Here is a 16,082-nt window from a genome sequence, read left to right on the forward strand (position 1 = left end):
AACCGTCAAGCAAAAGAATGTAGAGAGAAGCAATTCTCTCCAAGATGTCATTTGTGTTGTAAAATGAATAAATATAGTAATGTCAACAACAGTTTGCCTGGTAGGGAGAGAAGTTTCCTACCCAGTTTCAACATATGCAGTTAGAATGAGTGTGTATCAAAGTTGGCCTACATGGCAACTTGTTTTGAAGTAGGCCATGTGAATGCTAAACCTGCACTGAATGAGTCTGGCTCTGGCCCTGCATCCCTTCACCAAATATTTATATTCTATTTAGTATCTAAAGCTTGTGACCTCCTGAAAAGACGAATCTGACCTGCAAATGTCAGAAAATGCCTACAGGATATTGAGGCTGGGATCTGTGTCAGTACACAAAGTCTGTTGTTGTTGTTGTTCAGTCATTCAGTCATGTCCGACTCTTCGTGACCCCATGGACCAGAGCATGCCAGGCACGCCTGACTTTCACTGCCTCCCACAGTTTAGTCAGACTCATGTTGGTAGCCTCGAGAACACCATCCAACCATCTCATCCTCTGTCGTCCCCTTCTCCTTGTGCCCTCCATCTTTCCCAACATCAGGGTCTTTTCCAGGGAGTCTTCTATTCTCATGAGGTGGCCAAAGTACTGGAGCCTCAACTTCAGGATCTGCCCTTCCAGTGAGCACTCAGGGCTGATTTCCTTAAAGATGGATAGGTTTGATCTTTTTGCAGTCCATGGGACTTTCAAGAGTCTCCTCCAGCACCATAATTCAAAAGCATCAATTCTTTGGTGATCAGCCTTCTTTATGGTCCAGGTCTCACTTCCATACATCACTACTGGGAAAACCATAGCTTTAACTATATGGACCTTTGTCGGCAAGGTGATGTCTCTGCTTTTCAAGATGCTGTCTAGGTTTGTCATTGCTTTTCTCCCAAGAATCAGGCGTCTTTTAATTTTGTGACTGCTGTCACCATCTGCAGTGATCATGGAGCCCAAGAAAGTAAAATCTCTCACTGCCTCCATTTCTTCCCCTTCTATTTGCCAGTCTACTGTTAGTTATAATTAACGTTTGCTCTCAGTTGCAGTTGCAATTGGCCAATATAAATAGAGGGGGGGGGCTTCTAGGAATATGATTTTTCCCAGGTGACTGAATAGCTGAGAAACTGTGACATGATTTCAGAGGTGTTCATGGATGTCAGATATACAGCAGCAGAGGCCAAACCCAAACACCAACACACACAGCATTTCTAGAGGTATAGAAAGAAAACACCTTCCCTGTATACCCCAATATAGGCCCTTTTTTGCGCAAACAAACTGCTATAGGCACATGATTCACTTTATACTGGGTCATCTGCTGCCTTGTGGGACATCTTCGGAAGAAAGCTATGGATTAAGCCCCACACAAATCAGGAATGGAGTCCCTAAGACTGTTGGGTGGCGCCTCATACACCCCCTTCCTGCAACTCCTGCAGCCAAGCTGGTGCTAAACATATTGCTATGCTTTCCTTTGGACCAGATCACCGAGGCCGAGAGAGGGGTCTTGTTGTCTGGCCAGACCAGGACCTCTGTGCACACTGCTAAGGCTTATAACCCAGAGAGGTCACTTCAGTGCTGCTAATGAAGCAGTTTGATTCCATCCCTGGAGGTGCACTCCATTGTCTCTTGAGACAGATGGATGCCAACAACAGGAGAAGTATAAGAGATTAAAGCATTAGGCCCTGCTAAATGTTCGCTACTCACATACAGTAGATAGGAAGCCTGGGCTGATATGCTGGTGTGCTCATCAAACCCACAAGCTTCAGCATATGCAAGTTTGTTAATCCACAAACTCTTTTGGGATTCTGCCTCAGTACTTTTCCCAAGAAAAATAGCAGAAGGAACCCACGAGCTAGTCAAATACTGCTACCTCTTAAATCCTTTTATGGGATGGGCATGGTGAATTTCTGAATTTGGAGCAGGCATAGGCAAACTCGGCCCTCCAGATGTTTTGGGACTACAACTCCCATCATCCCTGACCACTGGTCCTGTTATCTAGGGATGATGGGAGTTGTAGTTCCAAAACATCTGGAGGGCTGAGTTTGCCTATGCCTGATTTGGAGGGTTAAAAGGGCTTTCCAAGAAACTGTATTAAAGAAATGTGAGGTGGGGGTCATTTAAACCCTGGGCTTTCAGACTTTGCTAAAAAAAAAAAGTGAGAAGAGGTTGTAGAAGAAGCTGGCCGTGTGGAATGACCCACATACAGCAAATCTGTTTTAATATATGACACTCTAAGAAAGGCATTATTTTAGAGCAGAACAAAAAATAGAAGGAAAGGGCAATTCAAGTGACTTTGAAAGGCTACCATAAAAATAGATACAGGGATATGTCTGCCTATGTATAAAATGCTACTTGGTTGCACATTTTGAGTTGCAGTGAAACAATTAGATAAGCAGAATCAACTTTCCTAATGTCAGAGTTAAGAACAGTCTGCATGGGATTTCTCCAGGATTGGTGACTAAGCTTCAAGCCACAGATCTCAAAGGAGTGCTCTGAAAATTCGTATCGTGACATGCAGAAAGACCCTTGCTGCCATGCATATGAACAAGGAAGGAGCAAAGGCTTAGTTCAGAGCAAAAAGGAATTGGCAGAAGGAAATTAGCAGTAGCATCCAGGTGGTAGTTGGTTCTACTGTACCGGCCAGGGAAGAACATTTTAAGAAAACAACAGGCAGCAACTGCTAACTTAGGGCATCATATGTGATGCCACAAATTGCATGGTTTGAAGTAATAAAATATGACTGAAATAAAACAAACTGCAAAAAGCCATGATGTTCATTTGCAGTGGTCAAATAAAATGAAAAGTTTCAATACTAGAGCAGACTTCTCTAAATATGTGAACGGTAGACAGACGTTTTTCACTTTGGTACAGATTACATTTTAATGCAAGGACAGCGAATGGCCACAATTCTCACCTCTGTATTATCAATTTAGATTTCAAAGAGAGGGGCAGATATCACTAAGCATGCACCTTCTGCTTTAACTTTTAAGCAGTTTGCTGAAAGTTTTGTACACAGCTTCTCTGGGCACATCTTTGGACTGGACCCAATCCATTAAGGCCTAGCCATTTACAAGTGTGCCCCTGGCCCCACCCATAAGTTTGGCTTCGAAGGTCAATATTTTAAACTTTGAGCTTGCCTGAGCAAAGACACCTTTGTACAATATTCATTCATACTGCAGCTGCTTTAGTTCTGCTCAGCAAACAGTACAGTACTAGAAACAGCGTAGTGGCCAAACAGTCGGTGCCAAACAGTTTCCATTTCTCTTAGTAAGCCTTCTGAATATGTGCCTGGAATTCATAGTTCATAGCTAAGCACCTTGAAGTTGCCATGAACTAGACACTCTCGGTTCCACCACTGGATCTCAGAATGACATAATGCAAGTAAGTGCCTGAAAACCTTGCCAAGTACAAACACCACATTTCGGATGACATAATGCATGCACTTCTAGTCCTAACATTACAGAGAGATCAATGAATTGATCTAAGAAATGCATCATGACAGGCACCACGAGGATAGCACCCAATAAATGTAAGATGCACTCAAGCATCAAGTATTGCAGTTGTGGCTCAATTAAGTAACAGAATGAGCCGCTTTTTAAACACTGCACATACAGCCCTGCTTCAGAGGCTGCACTTTTGAGTGACCTAACAGGTGTTGGTTGACACATGGAAACACCATGTACAAACCGGTAGCCAGTGTATCTTTTTTCCAAAGCTGGATCCAGAACATGCTACAAGTCGGAAAGAAGCAGTTCCAACTGAAAATGCTATCATGATGCAGTGCTAGATTAGGAGTATAAACAGAAAGCAGAATGGGATGTATTGGTAGAACATGGGTAGGCAAACTAAGGCCTGGGAGCCGGAGCAGGCCCAATCACCTTCTAAATCCGGCCCGCAGATGGTCTGGGAATCAGTGTGTTTTTACATGAGTAGAATGTGTGCTTTTATTAAAAATGCATCTCTGGGTTATCTGTGGGGCATAGGAATTCATTCATTTTTCCCCTTCAAAATATAGTCTGGCCCCCCACAAGGTCTGAGGGACAGTGGAATGGCCCCCTGCTGGAAAAGATTGCTGACCCCTGGAGTAGAACTTAGGACCAGATCAGGTAATGAATGGATTGCCTTCATTCTCATAACAAACATGCATGCCTCTCAGTGTAATGTGCCTGTTCTCTGGAATGCTTCCCCATCCAGGAGGCTCCATCTATCTGTAGAATATTTTAAACCCTTAGTGAAAACCCATTTTTGTTTAGGCATTTTCCGATTGTTGATCACTGGATTATACTGCTATATCATTTGATTCCGCCCCGCCCCACTTTTTGATGATTTTATCTGCTAGTTACCTGCTGTATTTATATGTGTATTGTTTTGTTGTATGTAAACCGTTCCAATAATTTTTTTCTATATGTAGTAGATAGATTTATTGTTACGGTTCTCAACCAGCACGCACATATCCATAAAAAACAATCCAAAATACATGCTAAAATATGAACTATAAATATAAACTTTAAGCTTTAAAATTTTTAGATAAAAGAAGATATCACTACTTTAAAAGGTGGGCTACAGCCGGTTATAGCACTGGTTCATCTTTAGCTCTGTCCTGAAGCTGTGTGGGTACTGCGGACTAGTTCCGACCAAATTTTTTATGGCTCTAGCACAGAACCTGGCTACCTTTGCTGTCACATTAGCGTTAGCATCTGAGAGAAGCCACTCTATATAGAAATTGTCTGAGTGTCCAGGTAGCTCAGCCAGCACCGAATGGATAAACTTGCCTCTATATGTAGTATATAGTCATAGAATCAAAGAAATGTATAGCTGGAAGTGAGTCCCAAGGTAATCTAGTCCAACCCCTTGCCATGCAGGGATCCCAACTGAAGCATCCATGACTGATGGCCATCCAACCTCTGCTTAAAAGCATCCTATTAACTTGACTAAATAAACAATTGACAGCGGGCCAGCAACAATTCTGACTGTCAACTGTTTAATCATCATAGCAGCATCAAAAAGTAGGGCTGGCAGAGGCAGATGAGGACAGGGCTCCTGCACCTTTTAATACTTGTGGATTTTTTTTTCTGCTAAAATTTTCTCTTTCATACAGCCATTAAAGGAGCAGGAGTATCATCCTCTTTTATACCTGATCACCCTAACAAAAAAACTCTACCCCTTCTAAACTGCAGAAAGCTAGTAGGAGTGGGAGAGCAGGACAGACATTTTTTGTGGTAGGACTGTGAGGTCAGTTCAGCTTCTGAAAACAAATTTCTGCAATGATCAAATGCTCAGAGGCATCCCATTCCTTAATAATAAAAGCCTGTTGGTTCGAAAGCACGTCACAGTGCAAGTAGATAAATAGGTACCACTCCAGCGGGAAGGTAAACGGCGTTTCTGTGCGCTGCTCTGGTTTGCCAGAAGCGGCTTATTCATGCTGGCCACATGACCCAGAAGCTGTACACCGGCTCCCTCGGCCAATAAAGCAAGATGAGCACCGCAACCCCAGAGTCGTCTGCGACTGGACCTAATGGTCAGGGGTCCCTTTACCTTTACCTTTTTACCTGAGCCACCATTATGCACCTGGTTCCAGCTGGTGACTCTCTGAGGTACAGTAAAAACAAACAAAAATAAAGATTCTTCAGGCCAGAACTTGGCCTGCCCCTGAACTAGTTTATATAGTGCTCTGGGCTAATGAACAGGTAGTCTATTTCACACAAAAATTGTGCTACTTGGTTATAATAAAACCTCAAAGTGGTTGATGAAAAAAAATAAAACAATACAATTATCAGTTAATAAAAAAGTTTTAGAAGCACTACTTAAAACATTTAAAAAAGAATTAAAACCCTCAATAAGTTTTACTTATTGCTACACTCTAGCAATTCAGTCTCCAATTTAGATTTAATATTTGCAAAACTGTTATTTTTAACATCTTCCTTAAAAACATAATGAAGTTGGTGATATTGCAACCAATCAGTCAATTTTCCTCTTATCTCTTCAAAAGTTTTTAACTTTACCTTATTCTCAACCTCTATTAACATGTCTTTTATATGTGGCCCAATTCTTTTCCATATTTTTCTTTTTAACTGCAATCGCTTCCAATGGAGAGAGCACCATGGAGTTTTTCATTCCAGCAAATTTCTATATCTCTTCCAAACCTCATACAATGACTTCCTTATGATATGATTTAGGAAGCCTCTGTGTGCCTTTACTTTGTCATACCATAAGAAGGCGTGCCAACCCAATCTGTTGTTGAAACCTTCCAAATCCAATAAATCAGTATCTTCTAATAAAAACCAATCTTTCAACCAACAGAAACAAGATGCTTCATAATAAATCTTTAAATCAAAGATGTATAATCTACTGTTAGAACGGCATACCAAAGATGAGCAAGTCAAGTGTGTTATGATAATATGGACAAATTTTTTTGGGCATAATATACAACTAGAGGACTGGGAAAGGCTATGGAAGAAAGGAATAAAATTTACTGCTTGTACTGCTTTAAAGGAAAATATAATGAAAATGATGTATAGATGGTACTTGACACCAACAAAATTAGCCAAAATGTATAGGACAAGTGACAATCTATGTTGGAAATGTAAAGAAAAAGAAGGGAATTTCTACCGTATGTGGTGGACTTGTCCTAAGGTAAAAATTTATTGGGATATGATATATAATGAGCTTAAGAAAATATTTAAGAATACTTTTCAAAAGAAACCAGAAGCTTTTTTGTTGGGCATATTAGGTGATGAAATCTCTAAGAAGGATTATAATATATTTCTTTATGCCACAATGGTGGCAAGGGTTCTATTAGCCCATAAATGGAAGCAGCAAGAAATTCCAACAGTAGAAGAATAGGAAACTAAGATGATTGAATATGCAGAACTGGCAAAACTGTCTGGGGAAATCCGCAACCAGCAAGACCAACTGTTTGAAAAAGACTGGAGTAAATTTATTTTATATTGAAATAACATTGTAAATCTCTGACAACACTAACAGGACTGATTTAAAGGTTTTTGCAGTTTAGAAATACAAACTTATCTACAATGAGAAGGAATTTTAAGGAATGAAAGTAGGTAGACAGGGGGAATTGGAAATACGAGGAAATTATGTAAAGAAGATAGAAAGTCGGTTTGTGGGGATGGAGGGGAGTTAGAGGTTCAAAACAGTCAAATTATAGGTGATGAAAAGATAAAAATGTTTGGTTGAAAAATGAAAACTTTATAAATATTATCATAATTTTTTTTTAAAAAAATAAAACCCTTCAATAAGTTAAAAACCAACATTCTACATGTCAGGGGAGGCTGGCCAAAAAAATATTTTTAAGGAGGTGCCAAAAACAGAGAGAACATGTCTGCCTGGTGTCAATGGTCAGGGAGTTCCAAAGTTTAAGTGCTGCCACATGAAAAGATCAATTTCCTACAAGTCTGGAACAGGTATTTTGTGGTATCTCTGAAACACTGTCAGTTCTGGAGATCAAAGCAGCTGAGTGGGCATATATGGGGTAAGGCAAGAAAACTGTTTCCAAACCGTTAAAGGTTTTATATGCTGATAATACCACCTTGAACCTGGCCCTGTAGCAAATTGAGAAATGCATGAAAAGGTATTATAAGCTGACAGATGCTAATTGATGGCTCTCACGTCTATCAGAAACAGCAGTCTGCACAAACTGCAACTTCCAGATCAAGTACAAGGGAAGCCATACTTGGAGCACATTGCAGTAATCTGATGCTAAAGTAACCAACGCAAGAACAACTGCAGTCAAGTTTTCGCTGTCCAGCAAAAGTCTGAGCTATGGTACCAGTTGCAGCTTCTAGTCACTGAGGTTACCTGAGCTTCTATTGACAAAGCTGGATCCAGCCTTCAAAGCTGCTCCATTAGGGGGGAGGTGTGACTCCATTCAGCATAGGGAAGTGACCACTTTTTCAGATATGGGGGCCACCTGCCTATTGGCTACTTGCAACCAAGTGAAGATGTCCGGGCACCAGGATGGCGCTTGATGTCTCCACCATCTGCATGCCTGGGGATCCTTGGCTCTTGCCTGTTTTCACACACTAACAACACATCCTGTAGAATTCTGTCTGTGATATTTTATCTCCACAATCAGAAAGAATTTCAGGAACCAAAAAGTCATGTTGAAAAATACTACATTTGAGCCGTCTGGTGCCAAAATGGCAACTAGACATTCCGTTTTGGTGACTGCAGCATTGATTTAAGGAGCCATTTGGCTGATGTTATCTGAGTTTCTAATATTGCTCACCACTGCACCCAGGCACTGGTGCAGAGCCTGCATGGCCTCTCCTGGTTCAGTGGTTATGGAGGAATAGAGCTGAGTGTCATCAGCGTAGTGATGGCAACTTGTCCCAAAACTCCTAATGACCACTCTCTTTCCCCCCTCAAATTTTTATTAACAAATCTGGTGACAAAACAGAATAGACATAACATAACAAAGCACAAAATAACAGAGTAACAAAACGCGACGTAGACTGACAACCTAACATAACATAACACTTATTGACATAACATAGCATCAATTGACAAAGCATTGCAAAACATTACATAACTTAACATATATTGGCACAAATTAACATAGAAACAAATGAAAAAGGAGGGTTAGGGAAATGTAGGGAAGGGAGGGTAGGGTAGGTAGGGTGTGTGTGTGGGGGGGGGGAAGATGGGAATAAACATACATTAAACTTTAAACATTGATGAACAAATAAACAGATTTGACTTCCGTTTGTACGCTTTACTTCTTTGTATTAACCATTTTTTAACACACAGGTCCAGTTACATGAATATATATTCCTTAAATCATTTCCAATAAGATGTTAATATTCTATTTATACACAAGAGTCACTTTTTTATACACAAGAGACCACTCTCAGTGGCTTCATTAAATAGCACCAAAGACAATGCACCCCATAAGGTACTGGTAGTTAAAAACATTCATTCCAAGATCTCACAGTTTTCACACCAGGTAACAGTCTGGAACTAGGCACATTTGCTCATACATAAAAAGGTAAAGGGACCCCTCACCATTAGGTCCAGTCGTGTCCGACTCTGGGGTTGCGGTGCTCATCTCACATTACTGGCCGAGGGGGCCAGTGTACAGCTTCCGGGTCATGTGGCCAGCATGACGAAGCCGCTTGTGGCGAACCAGAGCAGCGCACGGAAAAGCCGTTTACCTTCCCACCGGAGCGGTAACTATTTATCTACTTGCACTTTTGACGTGCTTTCGAACTGCTAGGTGGGCAGGAGCTGGGACCGAGCAATGGGAGCTCACCCCATTGCGGGGATTCAAACCGCCGACCTTCTGATCGGCAAGCCCTAGGCTCTGTGGTTTAACCCACAGCGCCACCCACGTCCCTTTGCTCAGACGTAAGCTCTACTTATTTCAATAGGACTAATTCCCAAGTGGGCAGCCAACTAAAGAGTACTAAATCTAAACACTGCTTGCACTCTGTTCCACAAACAATTGCTGTCAATGCAAGAATAGAGTTGAATGTACCTGCTAGCTTCCACTTCTCCTTAAAACCACATATCCAGACTCCCCATTTACACCCCCCACAAAAAGCAGGACTAGACCAGGCAGCAAAATGTTCTTTCCCTAGGCTCAGTGTCAATGTGAATTACTTGAATGGGCTAGCTAATAAATGAATTGAACTAATCCTTTTACATTTCAATACCACCTTTATTCCATGCTGTAAAAAAAAGGTTATGTATGCAGGCATATCTGAAGGTCAAAAACTGTGTAATTCAGGCAGGCCTTTTAAACCTGAGATTCTTTGTTAACCAGATTGTCCTGATGTCTGGCATTCTTGCTTTTATTACAGCATTGTACTTTGCAATATTTTATAGGAAAATGCCACTTATAAATACTTCAATAATATAAACAAATAATACTTGAAATGCATGTTTAAATCCTATGTGGTTTATTGCTTTAGGATTGGTCTGATATCAGGGAACCAGGTCACAGTCTGAATCCTGGCAGCAATATCCTGTACTAATTGAAGCTTCTAAGCCAGGCACCCCAACCTTCAGCCCTCCAGATGTTTTGGACTACAATTCCCATCATCCCTGACCACTGGTCCTGTTAGCTAGGGATCATGGGAGTCATAGGTCAAAACATCTGGAGGGCTGAAGGTTGGGGGTGCCTGTTCTAAGCAATCTTCAAGGGACAGCCCCACATGTAGTGCACTGCAGCGATCCAACAGGGAGGTTACAAGGAAAACTATTTCAGGAAGCATTCCATCCCAGAGCTGTATACATACCAAGGTCTTTCATAAATCACCTGAAATAAATATTGGTAAATATTCCAAACCATCTACATCCCTTAATACACAAGGTCATGTCTATACAAATACCTAGCCAATGTTGCACAGCCCTGCTCTTAAAGACATTTGCAAACCATGAGGTCTGTTTCTTTTTTTAAAAAATAAAACCTCTACACCACAGGCATGACAAGAAGCATAAAGAGAGAGAAAAGAAGATAAACCTATTTTCCAAGGTGAAGGGTTCAGGGCTGAGATGGTTTGGGGACTTTTGGGAGATGAAGGGAGATAGCAGAGGCCATCCATTTGACAACAGTAAGAGGCAGAAGTTCAACAGGTCAGTTTTGGCCTATCCATGGAAAAGTTGAACTAAACCTTCTGAACATATGTCTGTCACACTGAAAGCATAAAACAGATAGGGGAAATAGTAGCTAATAGTTGCCAATATAAGCATGCCAAATAATGTATCATTTCCAGCCCTGTGGCAATAAAATATGGTTGTGAAACCCATGGTTTAACCTGCTTCCTCCCTTCCTCAATCAGTGAGTTTAATAGGAGCATCATAAGAGATAATGTATCCATCTGGTCCACCTCAATGACAGACCAGCCACCTCCCAGATTGACACACACACACACACACTGGCCATACAAAAGGTAGGTAACAGAGCAGCATGTCAAGTACCATGAACAAGTCAAGCCACATGCTACAGGCAACAGTAATTGCCTAGCATCTTTCTCAAATGGTAGGTTGCCCTGTGGGAGGAAAACACCTCCCCAATCCTAAATGTAGCAATTAGCCAGACTGATTGCCAAAACAATCCATTTAGACCTTTGAATCCTACATGCCGTTTAGGGCCTTGTCATGCATTTTTGTAATATATGCATTTTTAAGTTGTGAATGCAGCAGACACATGAAGAACCTTTGTATGGTACTGGCATTATTATAGAGCCTGAATTAACTGCCCTGTGGCAAATCTAAGATTGCTGGTGTGCACTTTGTAAAAAATGCACCCTGCGCACCGCATAATCAAGTGTATCCCAAGTTCCCAACAGCACCTCCATGAGACTGATCACTTTTGTTGCTTTTCCTATTTTGCAGGGCAAGAGACCAGCCTGAGGCCAGTCAATTTCATGGCTGATCAGAAATGTGAACCCAGCTTTTACAGCCCCACAGACCATCAAATGCAACGTTTTTGGAGGTAGAGGGAGATCAGATAATCTAAATGTAAAACTAGAAGAAAGGATTGGGGAGAAAATAACTTAGGAAACACTCTGGTTGGATTTTGAAAATGGCTTGTGCCATCTTTTACTGCAGGAGAGTTGAAATAAAGGATGGAAAGAAAAACAGCAGCTGGAGAAACAGGACTTAGCAAACTGTTTTATTATTCCTATTACTGCAAGAGAAGTAATTCATTCAAATTTCGGGGGACTGGGCTGGGTTCAGAGCTGGCCAAATGTTTTTTCTGCAAATACTGTTTGACAAATGCAAGCGTGGAATTTTTCCCAAGCTCCTCTCATTAATGAGTGTTCCCTCTCTGCCAATTCGGTGTGTCAGGCCATATCAGTTAATATCAAATAGTTCAGTGTTACAGCCAGTCTTCACGGGTTTTCAGGCTCTTTTAATCACAGTGGGTGGAGTCTTGGGAAGGGGACAAAACTTAACCCTTGGTAGTAGGTGGATTTCTCCAGCAGCCGTCACAAAGACAGGCACACAGGAGAGAGGTCTCGAGCGAAGTGTGTTTCGCAAAAGGCAAATCATGCTTAATCCAGTCACCCCGTTCCAATTGCATTATCCAAACGTACACAAACCCCTTCCTACACCCTTCAGGGGTGTGGAGACACCCAGCTGCGAACCACCCAATTCCCAGGAGATTGTCATCACTTGCTCAACGCAGAAAAAAATGATGTCCCGTCGCCTGTTTTTCCATCCTCGGTGCTAACTTGTTCTTACAAGTTGCGACTCATGCCAGCCCATTGCAACAGCCTGTAAGGGAAGACTGCAGTCGTCTCTCAGGTGCCAACTACGGATGGAGGCTGCCTTTGATCACCAGGCACACAGCCCCTTAAAAGCATTGGAACTCCTTCCGAAGGGCCAAGCGCACCCACGGACACCACTTGCAAGAAGGAAGAAAGCGCAGAGGTGGAGGAGAGGACTCGCGATTTGCAAGTGCAACAGAGCTCGAGAGCCCAGCAGGGCTCCGCCGGCAAACAAACCGCGCCGATATCCCTATCTTTCGCCGCCCCCGGGGCCGGCAAAACCACAAGTAAGCGAATAAGACAAGCAGGGCGAGCTCCGAGACCGCTTCCGTTTTGTAGGTCAGGCCGGGAAACACCTTGGATTCCCATGGGCCTCGAGCCACTGCCTTTTTAATCCGACCAAAGCAGCGCTTCCCACGTGTCCGCGCCGGTCCCCCGGCGGCGACGTCGAGGGCGGCAACAAGGACCACAGGAAAAAGTGCCCGCGGTTCAAGGAATCCCAAGGAAAGCCTACCCACCCAGAGCGCTCGGGTGATGCCCAGGTGGGGCCGGAGCTGCTCTTCAGAGGGCGGGGAGGGGAGGGGAGGGGAGGGGGGAGCGTGCGCTTCGCATGCAAATAGCCTGGATGGGTGAGGGAATCGCGCAGTCCCCCGCCCTCCCCAAAAGAGCCTCCCCCCCCCACAACCCCGATCTGTCACAACACATCAAGTCCTTCACCAGCCAACCCATCGCTTTAGTTCAAAAGAAGGAAGAACCATTAGATCAGGGTGGTCAGACCAGAAACTCCACACAGCGAACCATGCTCTTCTTCAAGCAAGGTTTCTGTTTGGTGTTTTGTTTCTGAGGGGGTTTAGAAGCAGGTTATCAGTGGAACTGCAACGGTCTCAAAGTGGGAGGATGATGCCCTACCCTGACCTCTATTGTTATGACTATTTCCATTATGACGACGGCGACGAGTACCAGCACCGGCAGCCCTTCACCGCCGTGTCCCAGAGTGAAATCTCCACACCTCACTTCTTAGAGTGCTGGTGCGTTAAGGGAGCGCACACTCCCTCCTCCTTAACTGCCCTCTTTCCCCGCTCAAAGACCCCTCGGTCCCCACCCGAGAGTCCCTTCCTCGGCTCCATCCTCTCCAAGCCTAAGGAGCTCGCGAGGAAGTGGAGGGTCAAGGGCGGAGAGCGCACCGTTTCCAGCACCGTCTTCTCCCCGAGAGTTCAACAGGCCTTTCCTCCCCGGGGTAAGCGCGCGGGAGAAGGAGACGCGGAGCGACAAGAGCCGCATCCCGCTCGCTCTTACTTACCCTCTTCAGCAAGCCGGGCTCCCTTTCGCGCCCGCAGCAGCAGCAGCAGCAGCAGCAGCCGATGAGCGAGTGCGCTAGAAAAAGGAAGCGGCTGCCAGTGTGCCGCCCCGCGTGGCGCGGCCCAGCCTTGCGCCCGCCCTCCGGGCCGGCCTCAGAACCCGCCCGTGGGATTGGCCGCAGGAAGCCGTGAGTCACTGACTCCCCGCCGCCGCCGTACACACGCCCGCACGTGACGCTCGGGGACCGGCCCTTCCTTTGCTCCTCCCGGCAGCAGCAGGCAGGACAGGTGGAGGGCGGGAGGCGGAGCGAGCGCCCACCTGAGGGAAGCGGCTGACAAAAGCCCGGACTCCGCTCCTCGGGCCGGTTGGGCGGGAAGTGGAGCCGAGGAGAGGGCAGCAGGGGCGCCGCGCTTGTTTAGGTCGCTCGTGGCGGACGGTTAAACAAAACAGTTTTCAGGCTTCAGGGCAGCCCTGCGGTCCACTGGGAAATATATATAGGAGACACCTCTTCCCCAGTCTCTCGCCTCTTCAGTGGCATTGTTGCCACAGACCCTCCAAGTGCCCCTATTTTCCAGGGACTGTCCTAGATTTACAAAGCCATCCTGATTTGATCCCAGAATGTCCGGCTTTTTCTTAGGACGTCCCTATTATCATTTGAGAAACGTTGGAGGGTATGGAGTTATCGGATCCCTGAGCCAAGGAGATAAGTAACTCTACAACCTTTAGAAGACATCTGAAGGCAGTCCTGAATACGGATTTTTTTTAATGCTTTATCATGTTTTATCATATATGTTGGAATCTGTCCAGAGTGTCTGGGGCAAGTCAGATGGGTGGAGTTTAAATAATGGGGGGAAATGTTGGAGGGTTTGTTGTCTTTGTTCAGAGTTAAGGACCAAAAAGAGCTGCTTGCTGTGAAAAAAAGTACTTAATCATACTTGTTTTGGTGTAAATTTTGCTGTTTGCATGCAAGTACAATGCAAAAAGAAAAAAAATATATATGGAAATGCTTCATCTTCAGGTGGTGTTGTCCTACCTCTGTCAGACCACGCATTGCTGAACTCGTCAGACAAGTTCCTTTGCAAGATAACGACCATAGCTTGCTTGCTTAGTTGGCAGCCCATGGGTGGGTGGGGGGGGGGAATATCATGTTGCTTTACAATTGACTGGAATCTCTTCATCATTTGGAGATTGGTGTGGCATGCAGCTGTCTTCTACTTTGGCCAAATTGTGTCACTTTAATGAGAGCTTACCAGCTACCTGCTGCAGAGGATGCACAGGATGGGGAGGATTATTACGGCATGTGGTGGCAATGCCCAGTTGCACAAGACATTGGCGCAAATGTTTTTCAAACTATCCCTTCCATAGCGCAACAACTTCTTCCTCCAGAGTGACCCAGGTCTAGCACTGCTATCGCACTTTCCAGAAACCATGCAAAAAGTGTCACACAAAACAAAAACCAAATTATCCACCTAGTCACAATGGCAAGACTGGAGTTGATCCATCACTGGAGATTCCATTCCCATTTCACTCTAAAGGGATGGTGGAATAAGACATGGCCATTGGTAGAAAAAGTCACAGAACATAATATGCAACTTTGAGGGGTTGAATCCAAAACATAATTCTCAGTTATCTGGTCTCCGTTTGTTGAATTTGTTTTGTGATCAATCAATCAATCAATCAATCAATCAAAGTATTGTGTAAAGGTCTTTACAATTAACAACAGAAAGGAAGAGCAAAGCTTTCCTCTGAAATTACACCACATAACCTCTAAAAGTTTATAGCATAAAATTTTTACAGCATAGTTTTAAAATTAGAAAGCATTAACATAGCTGAAATGGAGCTACGTAGCTGCCAGAGCATATTTGCCTACCAGGTGTGTAATTTGTAGAACTTTTATCAGCTAAGAATTTGTTCTGTGACAACTAGGAGCAGTTTCTGCCCCCCCCCCAATCTTATGGACTGGTATTTTATGTAAACATTGACCTTTAGTTTAGACATGTATAAAATACTTTTATCTTTTTGTAGACCACTTTGAGTTTGTTTGTTTTTTTACAATCAAGAAGTGAGTTATTTTATGGGGGGGGGGATCTCCACAGGCACCAGTTGCTCTCAGTGCTATTTTTCTGGAAAAAGAGGTGCCAGAACTCACCATGAACACCTCTCTTGTTCTGTTATCATGGTAATGGTGCCCACCTGAGAGGTGCCGGAACTGAGTTCTGGCGGAAAGCCCTGGTTGCTTTTGGCCAGGGGTAGGCAACCTAAGGCCCGGGGGCCAGATGTGACCCAATCAACTTCTCAATCTGGCCTGCGGACTGTCTGGGAATCAGTGTGTTTTTACATGAGTAGAATGTGTCCTTTTACTTAAAATGCATCTTCGGGTTGTTTTTGGGGCCTGCCTGGTGTTTTTACATGAGTAGAATGTGTCCTTTTATTTAAAATGCATCTCTGGGTTATTTGTGGGGCATAGGAATTCGTTCATATTTTTTTTTTCAAAATATAGTCCAGCCCACCACATGGTCTGAGGGATGGTGGACCAGCCT

General features: G+C 43.9%; 1 protein-coding gene across 1 annotated transcript in view; it reads right to left on the reverse strand.

Annotated features, from left to right (window-relative positions):
* The window catches only part of ELOVL7 (ELOVL fatty acid elongase 7), a 42,019-nt gene extending 28,305 nt beyond the window's left edge, over window positions 1-13,714 (reverse strand). Inside the window, exon 1 of the mRNA XM_033163733.1 lies at window positions 13,544-13,714. The gene's annotated coding sequence lies outside the window, so the exon portion shown is untranslated. The remainder of the gene's footprint in view (window positions 1-13,543) is intronic.
* Window positions 13,715-16,082: the final 2,368 nt, after the last annotated feature.

Source organism: Lacerta agilis, chromosome 11, assembly GCF_009819535.1.
Source record: "Lacerta agilis isolate rLacAgi1 chromosome 11, rLacAgi1.pri, whole genome shotgun sequence".
Lineage (NCBI taxonomy): Eukaryota > Metazoa > Chordata > Lepidosauria > Squamata > Lacertidae > Lacerta > Lacerta agilis.